This window comes from Artemia franciscana, chromosome 5, assembly GCF_032884065.1.
Source record: "Artemia franciscana chromosome 5, ASM3288406v1, whole genome shotgun sequence".
Classification (NCBI taxonomy): Eukaryota; Metazoa; Arthropoda; class Branchiopoda; order Anostraca; family Artemiidae; genus Artemia; species Artemia franciscana.
In genome coordinates, this window is record NC_088867.1 from 54,582,728 (window position 1) to 54,596,327 (window position 13,600).

The following is a 13,600-nucleotide window of genomic DNA, read 5'->3' on the forward strand; positions in this document are numbered from 1 at the left end:
GATACAGAAAATTGGGCTATTGACCAGCAGTTAGGGAAAATACGATTCGTTTTTCTTCTACTCTTGATGAAAGGCTAGGTAGTGATAATCTTGTGGCATCATGTAAATGCATGAAAATGCTTTTTTTTTTCTTACAGAGAACGAGCATCGAAAGATCCAGATGGATCCAGAATGCACTGAAAGATTTAAAAAAAATCAAATAACAATGATAAGACTGGGCAATATTGCAAACGCTGGGGTAGAAAGCCCGAGTATGCAGGAAAATTTCATTTGTGATCGTTTGTGACCTATGAAGTCATTTTATAAGTTTGGATTCCAAAAGTTCTGGTACCATTTATTAAGTGAATTCCATTCAGTAAGAATCAATATAATGGACCCAATAAGTATTGGTATTATGGGCGCTACAATGTCGACAAGTGCCTTACCACATATGTAATAATACAATCTACACTAATAATTTGGAAAAAAATCAAAGAAGCAAGATTAGAAAGTAACAAGACTTTCAGTGAAATTTTCAGATAAAGTACACAAGCCATCAGAAGTAGGAATACTTATATGGAAAAACAAAGAAAGCAACCATCTCGACATTGTAGAAAGTGAGATGCAGAAAATTGGTCAATTGACCAGCTGTTCAAAGAAAAATACGATGCGTGTTTTTTCACTCTTGATGGAAGGCTAGGTAGTGATAATCGTATGACAGCATATAAATGCATGAAAATGCTTTTGTTTTCTTACAAAAAAAGGCATCCAATGAACCAGATGGATCCAGAATTTAAACCATTCAAAAATGAACGCTAAATTATGCTACTTTTACAATCATGAAGAAAATAAAACACAATCACAAAAAATGCCTACTAAATACGAAGGTGTTTGTAAATCTGTTCATATGGCACATGTAGTTTATTGTAATGTTTAGTAGTTCTGCTGGTCTATATAGATGGTGTAAAGATAGATCGGTGCCTCTCGCTTTTAAATATTTTTTCCCCAAATTTCATCATTAAATCATGTCTTCGAGTGAATAATGTAGGCAAGTTCAAGAGTAGTTTCACAGTTGCTGAAGCGAAGTCCAAGTATTATTTTAGTTGCTCGTTTTTGGACATCTTCTAGTTTTGCCGACATGTAAACAGTGTTTTGAGTTTGAGGACCCCGAAGGGGACAGTAGATGTAGGTTTTATACGCCATAAGGAACATACAGAACCCTTACAAAATGTGACACAATGGATTTTACAAATCTGTTTGTGCGGCACTTAACAGGTTGTAGTTTATTGTGATATTTTATTATTTTGTAGTTTATTTTCCAAATTTCATTATTAAATCATGCCTTCGTGCGACACTTACTTAGTTCTTCAATCAACACTTAGGTTCTATATTAAATTTGAGTAGAATCCTTCGCTTTAATCCCCTGAAGAGAGACTTTGTGTGCCCTCCTCCTCCTTATCCTAGTGAATCTTCGGCAGTAGTGCTTGGTGTCAAGTTTAGCATCGACTGCTCTTTCAGCCTCCATGTCGATACAATTATCAAAAAGGCAAATAGTGCGATGCGGACACTTATACTAATGCGTCGATTTGGTTTTTCAGTGACACAACTAAGGATAGCCTATCTTACTTACATTCGACCAATTTTAGAGTATGCATGTCCCGTATGGGGCCCACAAGTCAATAACACTATTTACCTAAGTGACCAGCTTGAGTCAATACAAAAAAGAGCAGTCAAAGTAATATTGTGCGATGCTTTTATCGAATATAAGTTAGCATTATCCACTTTACAAATTCCCTCTCTTCAAGAGCGTCGTCTCAGTTTGATTCTTGAATTTGGCCAATATCTTCTCAGAAGTGATAAAAACAGATCGATACTACCACCAGTTTTAGTGAAACATCGAAGTACTAGGTTGAAGAAATTTGACAGATTAGCAGCACCTCCTTCACGCACAAATCGTTTTTCCAACTCATTCATCCCTTTCTTTGTATGAAAGTATAACAATTGTTGATTTTAAACTATTTGTCTTCTGATTTTTTTTTTTTGTCGTTTGATTTAATCCTTTTTTCTTTTTTGTAAGCACAAGCGCCATTTAGTTTTATGACTACGAGAGATTGTGCAAATAAAACCTATTCTATTCTATTAACTTGATTTGATTGACAACTATTCTTCTGCAAAATCTTTCATTGGCAAACTTATGTAATTATTTGTGATTTTTTCACTAGCTTGAATGTACTTTTAAACTATATTAGATATAGAGCAACCAAAAATCCCTTCTGTTATGAAAGTCTATTAAAGTGGGACAGCCTGATTTTTATAAGATTACATTTAACTTGGAATACAAAGTGATACAATAAATGGTCAAGAAGAGTCAGCCCAAGTAGGAAAGAGACTAATTTTTTAAATAAGAATTTATTAATTTTCTCATGAGCTAACATAATGTCATTGACTTCTTAAATTATCATTTTCAATTTCAAAATTGATGCTAACAATTTGACCATTTTATGAAATTCTGTTCTAGTTTGTTGTGATACTATTATTAATAGAATTTATTTTTTAATCATTTTAGGATCAATTCTGTCACTCTTAAGCAAATCAGAGGTCACTCTTTTTCACGTGGCTGCCTAGGAAAATATGGCCAAAGGATCTGTTTTACTCTAGGCATCGTTTTGGGCTTTTGTGGTTTAATTGCGTCCGGCTTTGTCTTTAAAACAGGTAGAATTTCTAACATTTTGTGAATTATTGTTCTTAAAAACGATGTCCTTAAAAACTACAAAAAATGCTTGCTAACAATTTTCCCAACAATTATGTTTCCTGTTCAAAGCAAAACTATTAACTAACACTGCTAGGGAATTTCTTTAACAAATTGAATCATTGTTGGAGAATTTGAAGTGCAAAATTCAAGCACCAAATAATGAGGCAAAGCAGGATGACTTGTTTTATTCTTACAACATTAATAGAGAATTCAGGACTGCTAATATTTTGTGGCTAAAATCTTCGAGAAATTGAAGACTAAAATTTCTCCAACGATCTTATGGCTATTCTGACTTGACAAATGTCGAGTCTGAGTAGCCATCATTTTTTTTTTTTTTTAATGTCTTGATGTCTTCAAGCTGTTTTAAAATGAATATTTTAAGAACAGCTTAAGTATACTACTATTGCAATATAAAACATTATAATGTTTATTATAAACAATATAAAACATATAAGCCATTTGACAAACGAAAAAATGTAACGTTTTCCCTATTTTCACCAAAATGACACAGTGCGTTAGACTGGTGATGTGCAAATGCAAATGGTGATGTTTTTTCTATTTTTGACAGTCTATTGTTCTTTATAGATAGATCCAGATAAAACAATGCAAAATAGATCCAGATAAAAAAATGTAATATAAAACAATGTAAGCCATTTGGCAAACGAAAAAATGTGATGTTTTCCCAATTTTCATGAAAATGACACAGTGCGCAAGACTGGTGATGTGTAAATGCAAATGGTGATGTTTTTCTGACAGTCTTTTGTTCTTTATAACTGGCTTTACGATGATTTTGAAGTAACAATCATGAAAATAAGCTTTATTTTACCCGTGGCTCCATCTTAGGTGAATTTATACCTGAACAATGGAATTTTGAACCCTGCTTGTTTTGATTGTTATATAATTATTGAGATTTTCCGTTGCCAGGTCGAGCCACCACAAAAAAGTTCAAAATGGTACAAAATGACGTCGTAAAATTTGAAACCTATGAAGTCATTTTCAACAATATAAGTTCGGATACCTAAGGTTCTGGCACCATTTATTAAGTGAATTTCATTAAGTGAGAATCAATATAATGGACCCAATAAGTGTTGGCATTATTGGTGCTACAGTTGCTGGCCTTATAACAAATATAATAATGCTATCTACACCAATAATTTGGAAAAAATCCAAAAGAAGAAAGATGGAAAAAAGTAAAAAGACTGTCGGTAAAATTCTCGGATAAACTATACAAACAATCAGAAGTAGAAATACTTGAGAAGTAGCAGTTAGTGCTTTTCTATTCTTGATGAAAGGCTAGGTAGTGATAATGATCATAAAAATGCTTCTTTTTCTTACGGAGAAGGAGCATCAAATGAACCAGGGGACAGAATGCAATGAACAATTTAAAAAATTATTCGTGATCAAGTAACAATGATAAGACTGGGCAATATTATAAACGCTGGGGTAAAAAGCCCGAGTATGCACGAAAATTTCATTTGTGACCTATGAAGTCATTTTCAACAATACAAGTTACGGATTCCTAAGGTGCTGGTACCATTTATTAAGTGAATTTCATTCAGTGAGAATCAATATAAGGGACCCAGTAAGTGTTGGCATTATTGGTACTAGAGTGTCGTTAAGTGCCTTACAACATATGTAATAATAATACAATCAACATCAATAATTTGGAAAAAATTCAAAACAAGCAAGATAGGAAAAAAGCAAAAAGACTTTCGGTGAAATTTCCGGATAAACTACACAAGCGATCAGAAGTAGAAATACTTGTAAGGAAAAACACACAAAGTCCGAGTATGAAGGAAAATTTCATTTGCGACCTATGAGTCATTTTCAACAATATAACTTCGGATTCCAAAGGTTCTGGCACCATTTATTAATTGAATTTCACTCAGTGAGAATCAATATAATGAACCCAGTAAGTGTTGGGTTATTAATGCTACAGTGTGGATAAGTGCCTTACAAAATATCTAATAGGTTGTCAACTGATCATTGCTGGCTTACGACGACGACAATGCTGGCTTGCTTTTGTCAAGTGGAAGTGTCCAAGTGACATCACTATATAAATTCTGCCTAAAACACCTGATTGCAAGCAAATATGCAGGAATGTCTTTCTAAAAAAAAGAAAAAAACTGTTATGGACACCCATCTAAAACATACTGCCTTAAAAAATAATGTACCTGTTTATTAGTGTGTGTAGTACCAACAGTGAATATTTCCCAGAAAATGTAGCATGGAAATTAACCAAACATCTAAATCCATCCTCATTGGCAGCAAGTGGAAACGTTACTAAGAGGAAGACCAAAGAATACACTCTGTCGGTCATGCTAGAGGGGTCATCATAAAATTTAAATATGTGCATACAACCCCACAGGGAAGACGTAGCAGCGGTGGATTTGAGGGACAAATAATGCCCCTTGCGTCCTGCTAGACGCAAAGTAGTCTAAGGTCTCAGCTGAGGTAATAAGCTGGAAGTCTTTACTTGATTTATGCACAATTTGGCCGACTGGGTATTTTTTTTTTCAAATGTGATTCAGAATAGGAGCAAACCTAATATTGACCCATATGAAATCAGTTAGTTCATCGAAAGACGTAACATCTACCTGCCAAAAAAAAAATCGGCTACTGTCAGAACGACACTTTGTGCCAGTAGTTGGCTAATTTTAACCAAGTGATATTACCAAGAACGGATCCAAGGTTTCGTTTCTGGGGGGGGGGCAAAACCTCTATCCCCACCCGCTCACTCTGAATACGGTCTTGGATGTAATCCCTTTTCAATTCAGTTTATTTCAGATGTTATAAAAAAAACTAAGCCGTCATTTCCCAAAAGAAAGTGTATATAACTCACCTTATTCTGAAGCTTGGACTGAGTATTCCAAACTCGTGTGAGGAATTTATTTCTGCTGGAGCTGGGGCCACATTCAAAAATACACCAAAAAGGGTAATTTATATAAGGTATGTGGGAAAACGATAATAATTTGATGATTTTTGATCGTCAAATTCAAAGAAAAAAGGTGACAATAAAAGAACAAATGTGATTTCTGAGGGAAATATTTACATCCAATTAAGGGTATAAGCCTCACTAAGTCTTGCTGACATAGTTTGAAGTTCCCAAACATTGGTTTTAGCCCTTAAAATTGACCAGTTTGTCACCGATTGCTACCTTAGCCACTTATATTTGTGCCTGACAGGGTCCTCTACCTCTAAAATATTGAGCCCCCCTTATCACTGAACTGTGTCTTAAAGCTGGTGATGTTGCTCTGCATATACAAAATGTTCTTATGATGAAAAAGAAACAGATGTCACGCTAAATATTGTAATTTCGGAAATAAGATTCAATAAAATAGGTACTATTTTCCATGGGTGCCCATAAGCTGAATTTTAGGGGGGGGGCTTACCTGGTCTAATCGGCCGTTTGAATGCTATATAATAGAAATCTTAAAACTAAAATATAAAAATATAAGGCACCATCATTCAGCCAGGGGGGGGGGGGCTGGAGCTCTCCATTCTCCCCATATGGACGCCCGTGTTATTTGATTCTTGATTTTGGTGTGGTTAAAAGAGACTTGCTTTTTTTGCCTGTTGACAGGTGTTTATAAAAAGGCTAAGAAACAATATTCTGACAAGAGGCTGTTCTTTTTACCTCAGCATCTTGAATATTAAAGTTGAGATTTTTTTTTTGATTTTAAAGGGATATTTAACGTAAAAGGAGCTGTCCCCCACTCGACTTTCTGCAACCCTTAATAATTTACAAATGATTCGGTCTTAATTTGAACAATAAAATCATGAAACATATCTTTCTAGGGCTATAATGAAAGAAAGATTGAGATGGCTAGGCCACATTCTGCGGATGAAGGATGACAGATTATCCTCTTTGGTCAACCGTCTGGGGCTACACGGAAAGCAGGTCGTCCTTGTCTTGGTTGGGAGGATGTCATAAATAAAGATTTAAAGGAAATTGGAACTTCCTGAGAGGGTGTAAAGAGGGAGGCCCTAAATAGATTAGGTTGGAGGAGGAGTGTGCGTTCTGTATTGGCCTCAGGCAGCCTGGTGCTGCAGTGAGTTATTATTATTAGCAGTAGTAGTAGTAGTAGTAGTAGTAGTAGTAGTAAAGCGATCTAAATTCAAATTAAATTCGCTCTTTAATTTCCCTCCCATTCTGTGTGTTAATTACTAAATGACCCCCCGCCCCCGGAAAATCTTCTTAAGTCTCACTTTTTGTCAGCTTTGATAAATCTATATTGATTTAATTTGATTATTGTGTGATTTAGTGTAATTTATTGTGATTGGTATTGACGTTAAAATATTTTTCAGGCGCAAACAATCAAAGCATCAAATTATTTTTCGCACAATCTGTTAATCCGGTGTGGTTCAGTATGTTTCAGATTCGGAAGAAGTGAGGATTTATATGAAAGAACTCTTATAAATTAAATAATACATTTGTGTAGTAACTGTCATAGCAGCCGTTACTGAAACATGGAAGCTCGATGAAAATACAGGTCGTGTGGCTGGATACTCTGAGTTCTTGAAAACTCGCTCTAGTCGTGGTCTATCGAAACTTGGGGGCGGTGTTGGTCTGTTTGTAAGAGAAGATATACCCTGTAAACTCCTTTCTGATCTCGCTAATCCGAACCATGAAGTAATCTGGGCGATGTGCAGACCGACATACTTGCCACGCTTATACTCGTGCATAATTGTGGCATCAGTATATTACCCAGAAAGTGCAAAGAATCGCCGAGACCTTGTCTCTTACTTCCAAAAGACTGTTGATGTGCTTCGGATCCACTAAAGTAATCCTGCTTTTATCATAGCAGGCGACTTCAACCAGACGAAAAAAGGCTGGCTTTCATCCAGTCTATCCCTTGAACAAGTTGTTCACATGCCTATTCACGTCTCAGGCAGAATTCTGGATCTCATTCTTACGAACTGTGAGTCCCACTACTGTAATCCTGTTTCTCTCGGACCAGTGGCCAAGTCCGACCATTTTGCTATTCTGTGGAAAGCCCACAGTTCATTGCCCAAGCCTAAACTAAGCCGCGTGGTTACCCACCCGCTGACGGACTCTGCATATCGAGCCTATGGTCAGTGGATAGGCAATTACGATTTCCCAGAAGTTGACGGGGATTCAAGCATCCACGAAAAGACTAAAAGATTCAGTGACATTCTGTACTCCAAATACACCGAAATCTTCCCCACCAAGTGAGTTTGATAAGCCATGGATTACCCCTGCCATAAAGAAACACATCCGTGAGAGATGCCGCCTATATTCTATCGGTGATGTAGTAAACGCAAAGAAACTACAAAATTACACCGTCACTGTAATACGGAAGGCCAAACTTCAATATGGCCGTTTATCAATGTCACCGTCAGTAACAATGCGCGTCAGTAATCCAAAGAAATGGCATCAGTCTGTTCGAAAAATGTCGGGAAAATCCACTACCTCTAGTGTGAGAATATTGGACGATAGTGGCAAACTTCTCACTGCGACAGATGTGAACTCCTTCTTCACTGAAATCTGTACAACCCACCCTCCACCCACCGAGTCCCAAAAAGCCTATCTCTTGTACGGCTGCTCAGAAGAGGAAGTTATTGAAGTCACTGAAGAAGACGTCTTCAAAGAATTAATGAAAATTAAGCCCAACAGTGCATCCTATCCTTCGGAACTTCCTGTAAAACTTGTTCGTGAATACGCCTCCTTCATTGCCAAGCCATTATCCGTGTTGATTAACCTGTGTTTCATGCTTGGTACTTTCCCAGATATTTGGAAAAAGGCATATATCCGGGTTATTCAGAAGTCAAGCCCCCCTAAAGCATGTGATGAATTGCGTCATATCTCGATAACCCCCTGCCTGGCTAAAGTTACGGAAGCATTTGTACTCCGTCGATTGCTCGACCAAATCAGTTCTTCTATCGATAAGTACCAGTATGGTGGACTCCAGGAGTGCAGTACTATAATTTATCTAGTGCGTATGTATGATTGTATAGTTACATGGCTGGATAAAGGTAATCGATTCCTGGATCTAGGTGCAATAGACTTCCGAAAGGCTTTTGATTTCATTAACCACCTGATTGCTGGCCAAAATTTGAAGATAGTGGGTGCGAAAAAGCGCGTGTTATCCGTGATTATGGATTTCTTATCTAATAGGAAAGAGCGAGTTTATGCCCTGTTTGAGGGGGATTCTGACCCCGATTGGACAGGTATAACATTTGGAGCTCTGCAGGGCACAAAGTTGGCTGCCATTGTATTTATAGCCGTGATCAACTACCTACTAGTCGAATATGAGGATCATTACAAGTTTATAGACGATATCTCTTTTCTATTGAAATACTTAGTTGAAAACGGGATTGTTAAGAAAGAGTTCAGTGACGATTTCTTCGATGCGTTTATTGCCGAGTGCAATGTCTCTAAATTGATCATTAACACGAATAAGTCAAAGGTCTCACGCTTTAATCCGTTGAAGCGCACATTCAGCCAACCGTATGTTCCGTTTCCGATTGTCGACTCAATAAAGATTTTGGAAGTTACTTTTTCAAGTGATTGTTCTTTCGGCTTGCACGTTGAAAATGTTGCTAAAAACGCAAATCTGCAGTCTTTGAGTACAATGCGTAGATTTGGCTGTGATGTCCAGTGCCTATTGCTAGCTTATTTTACATAAGTCCGTCCAGTTCTGGAATATGCAAGCCCACTATGGGGCCCTGCAGCACTGCGTACTGTATACCTCATCCAAGAACTTGAGTCGGTGCAAAAGCGAGCCGTGTTCATTATTATTGGCGATCGACAACTATCTCATGGTGAAGCGCTTGCTAAACTCGACCTCCCCACGTTGGCCCAAAGATACGAGCAGATTATCCTGAGGTTTGGGAAGTTTCTTCTCTCTAAACCCCAGCATCGAGACATCTTACCACCTACTGCACCGCCCAACAACCGTACGCGTCACCAAAATAAACTGGTTCCAGTAGCTTCACGCACGAACCGCCACGCAAATTCGTTTGTACCTTTTTTTACGGATTTGCTAAACAAAGCCGAGTGATATTTTCTTCTTTTTTTTGTGTTAATTTGTTATTTAGCATAGTGAAGCAACGCAATTTAGCTGTTAGCTACGATGTTGTTTAAATAAACCTATCTCTCTCTCTCTCTCTCTCTCTTGGTTATATGTACAAAATTCAAAATTCTGAGCATTTTGGTTTGATATTTATTTATTTGCTTAAGCCCCCACCCCTCCCCAGTCTTCAGGTTTTTCTTAATTTTATTAAAATTGACATCCCTTTTCCATGCATATTTTTGCATCAATCTTATCAGGGGGACTCTCTTAGGCCTCTATTAGATCTGCTTCTTTTGTTTCTTATTTTTGATTCCTTTCCCTTCAGCTAAAAATAACCCCGTCTCTCTCAGTAAATTTTATCGTTCCTTTGTACCAGCTAATTTTTGCTTTTCAATATCACAGCTTATTTGAACATTCTAAATCCCCATGCCTCTAGCTCGGGGTAGTTTTCTGACCTTCCTCCTTAAATTGCTACCATACATTGTTCATTCAAATTTTTACTTTTTGGTACTGCTTTTATACATTCCACACGTGTTTTTACCTGTCATCATTTGATGTTCACTGCTCAAACCTCCCTCCCACCCAATGGCCAAACTACCTTACTTTTCCTTTATTTAAACTAAGCTTTCCCAGACGTATTTATACCTTTAGTTAGGGCCTATTTCAGCTTCAATTACACCGGTTAGGTAACAGCAAGAATACTGATAACAGATTTTCACCAACCTCTATGTTTTCTTCGGGTCATGGGTAATAACCATCATCAGGTAGGCTCTCATGGCAACTTTTGACAATTGCTCCAAACTGGGAAAACGCAGATCTTGAAAATATTTCACGTAAAACAATATCATTGATATTAGTACTTACACTTTTGCTTATGGCCCTTCAAACTTTTGAATTAAAAATAAGACTTCTGTTTTCAAAGCTTTAATGCCTAACACTGGAATTAAGAAAAAAATAATGTTTTTGAATTTGGTTTCAGTTATAAGTTTTGTTTAAAATCATATTCAAATATTCAATTTTGTTCAAAAAGTTATTTTAAATTGTAATATTATTTTAAATATAATTTAGCTGATGTGTTTCTTTCCGTTGTTTTACTTCAAAACCTCTTCTTCTTCTCTCTCTTTCATAACGTAATTTAAACTATGGAATCTGAACCTTCCTGAATTAAGTTAATATCCTTCATTTAATTGACAGAGGTCCATTGACAAACTAATTTATTTGTTGTATTTTTTTTCTTTCTCACTTCTAATTGACTTACATCTTTAGGCGAATTTAAACAGTTAGATTGTAAAATTAAAATGAAGTTGGTGACCTTAAAATTAAAGAGTTAAAAGACATGGCTAATTGACGAAAAACCCAAGACTGATAGTCTGAGTAAGAGGCAAAGCTGGCGAAAGTCTTTTTCTTTTAAAGCATCAGGGCAAGAAATTTGTTAAAGAATTTTCAGGAAAAAACTCGCATCTTACCCTGAACATACGACGATACTCATCATCTATGGTTTCAACTGACTCAAACTCTTATTATCCATGGTCAAGCCCGGCGAAGGAGAAATAGAAGCTATAACTGTCTTTTCGTCTTACTGAAAAATAAAATATTCTTAATTATATTCAAACTTCACTTTTTACCAGGCATTGATAGAATATTTTACAAGGTAATAATCATTTAAGAGATTACACTAATTGTTTTATGCTTATATAAAAGGAGCAATTCTCGAGACAAGCTAATCATTTAACTGCAACTACGTGAAGTCTCTAGGAATAAGAAAGAGAAATTATAATTTATGAAAATGTGTCAATTTTGTACAAACCTGTGCCTTCAGGCACAAGGATATGTCTCAAGAGTGTGTTACCGAAAGAATTGGCGGAGGGGGGGGGGGCTATTGAACAATTTGGGAAATGTTAGACTATAGCTTTTGTAGAAAAAAATTATAAGTTTTGTAATATAATGAGAAAAAAAACAAAAAATCCACAGTTAATTTTGCGAATTTTACATGGCCCTTCAAATTTGAAGTTCGCAAAATTTTTATTAAAAGTTGAACAGCAAAAAGTGAATATTAACAAAAAACTATATACATTTACTGCTTTAAGAAAACTATGAAACAAACACAGCAAGAAAACGAGTGGTATATGCAACAAACTATAGAGATTAAAGATCGAATTTTGAAAGTATATATCACCCAGATAAAGAGTGATCGAGGATTTAAAAAATTATAGTAGGTGTGGAATTTTTACTTTCCTTTTAAACGAAGTGAAATCTACTTACTTGAAAAGATGAATTAGGGTAAATGCTAATGAAATGTTTATAATATAAATGAAATCAAAGAGAAAAGGAAAATGTTGATAAAATAACATTGGTTCTAGCAACAACTGATTTTAATTATAATGTTTAGAGTTGAAGCAACAAGAAATATGTATTTTGTATTCAGACATCATACTCACTCGTTAGTTTTATCCAAACAAAACTAGCATAAAGCTGAGATGGCACATTGGGATTGGAAATACAACAGATCAGTCATTTATAACAAGTTGATATTGCCATCTATATTGTTTGAAAAAAAGCATACATCTCAAACATAGGTAGCGTTGACTATGAAATAATTGCTGATAAAATCATATAATTTATTCTTAAATTTTATAGTTCAGAATTTAATGCGAAATATTCCGTTTTGTTTCGAAAATTTGGTATATCTGATTCGTTGTACCCACAATGTTTTATACAGACTTGACAAAAAAATTAATAGTTTATTGTGGCAACCAAAAAAAAAATTACAAAATCGTCAGTAAATACTAGTTGAATATTTCAATTTCAATTTATATGTACTTAACATCGAATATAATGCACATATTCTGAATAAACTATAAAGAATGCAACAATTAAGAGTAAGAAAAAAACTAGATTTACGTAGCAAGGCCAACGTGAGGTGATGCGGCAACCTTTGTTCGGCTTCGACAAATAAAGTGTTGCGAGAACACTCGCAACACTTTGGTTTTGTTCCCTCGCTTCGATTAAACGCTGAAGTTGTTAAGTTGTGAAGTTGTTAAATCCCCTACATTTCTTATCACTGAGACCAAATTGGTCTAACCATCAAATACACAGGAAACAAATAATAGGTACGCAAACTAGAACCACATTTTTGTATAGCCTACTGTTTGAAATATGGTCAGTCAGTTGGGTACCCAAAACAATCTATTTGCAATTTCTCTGGAAAGCATCTTAAAATCTTCCTCTTTTTTTTTGAAGCACCTATACTTCAGAACCATACTTAACTACTACTTATCATCAATTTAGTTTCCAATATTCTAATCTCGGCTTGAAGACTTTTCTTCATATCCTGTCAAACTTTTTTCGACTGTGGAAAAATATCCTGGGACTTAGGTATTCAGTTTTAATGCACCCACCATTTTTACTAATAATACTACCTAGGTCAACTAAGCTGTCTGCTTGATCAATGTTTTGTTACCCAATGTCACCTGTTCATTTTGACTTACTCCTAGCCTTAGCAACCTAGTCTACTAAACATTAATTTTCAAACCTAATGTAGCACCCTGAACTTGCAAAACGTCTAGAAGCTCATTCATTTTCCTCATATTTTCATCTAGGATGCTGAAATCATCAACAAAATCTAACTCCAAGAAATGTTTACTTCCCCCATTGGTTCCATGTTTTACATTAGCCTTGCTTATCTCCTTAGGGCCAATCCATCAAAATAATCTATCCAAATAGGCAGAGAACACAAAACTGCTTAACTCCTGATTTTGAAAAAAAAAAACAGCTACTAACCTCTTTTACTACCTTGACTTTAGCTTTGATATTTATGTATATAGCACTAATT

The 13,600-nt window shown here is 35.7% G+C and overlaps 1 long non-coding RNA gene across 2 annotated transcripts in view; it reads right to left on the minus strand.

The window, feature by feature from the left end:
- Positions 1-3,276: 3,276 nt before the first annotated feature.
- The window catches only part of LOC136027609 (uncharacterized), a 50,674-nt gene continuing 40,350 nt past the window's right edge, over positions 3,277-13,600 (minus strand). The window contains exons 7-8 of one of the 2 annotated variants that reach the window (XR_010617634.1): positions 11,235-11,347; positions 3,277-4,839 (exon numbers count right to left, since the gene is read on the minus strand). This is a non-coding gene — a long non-coding RNA (uncharacterized LOC136027609). The remainder of the gene's footprint in view (positions 4,840-11,234; positions 11,348-13,600) is intronic. The other variant, XR_010617633.1, reaches the window with a different exon arrangement.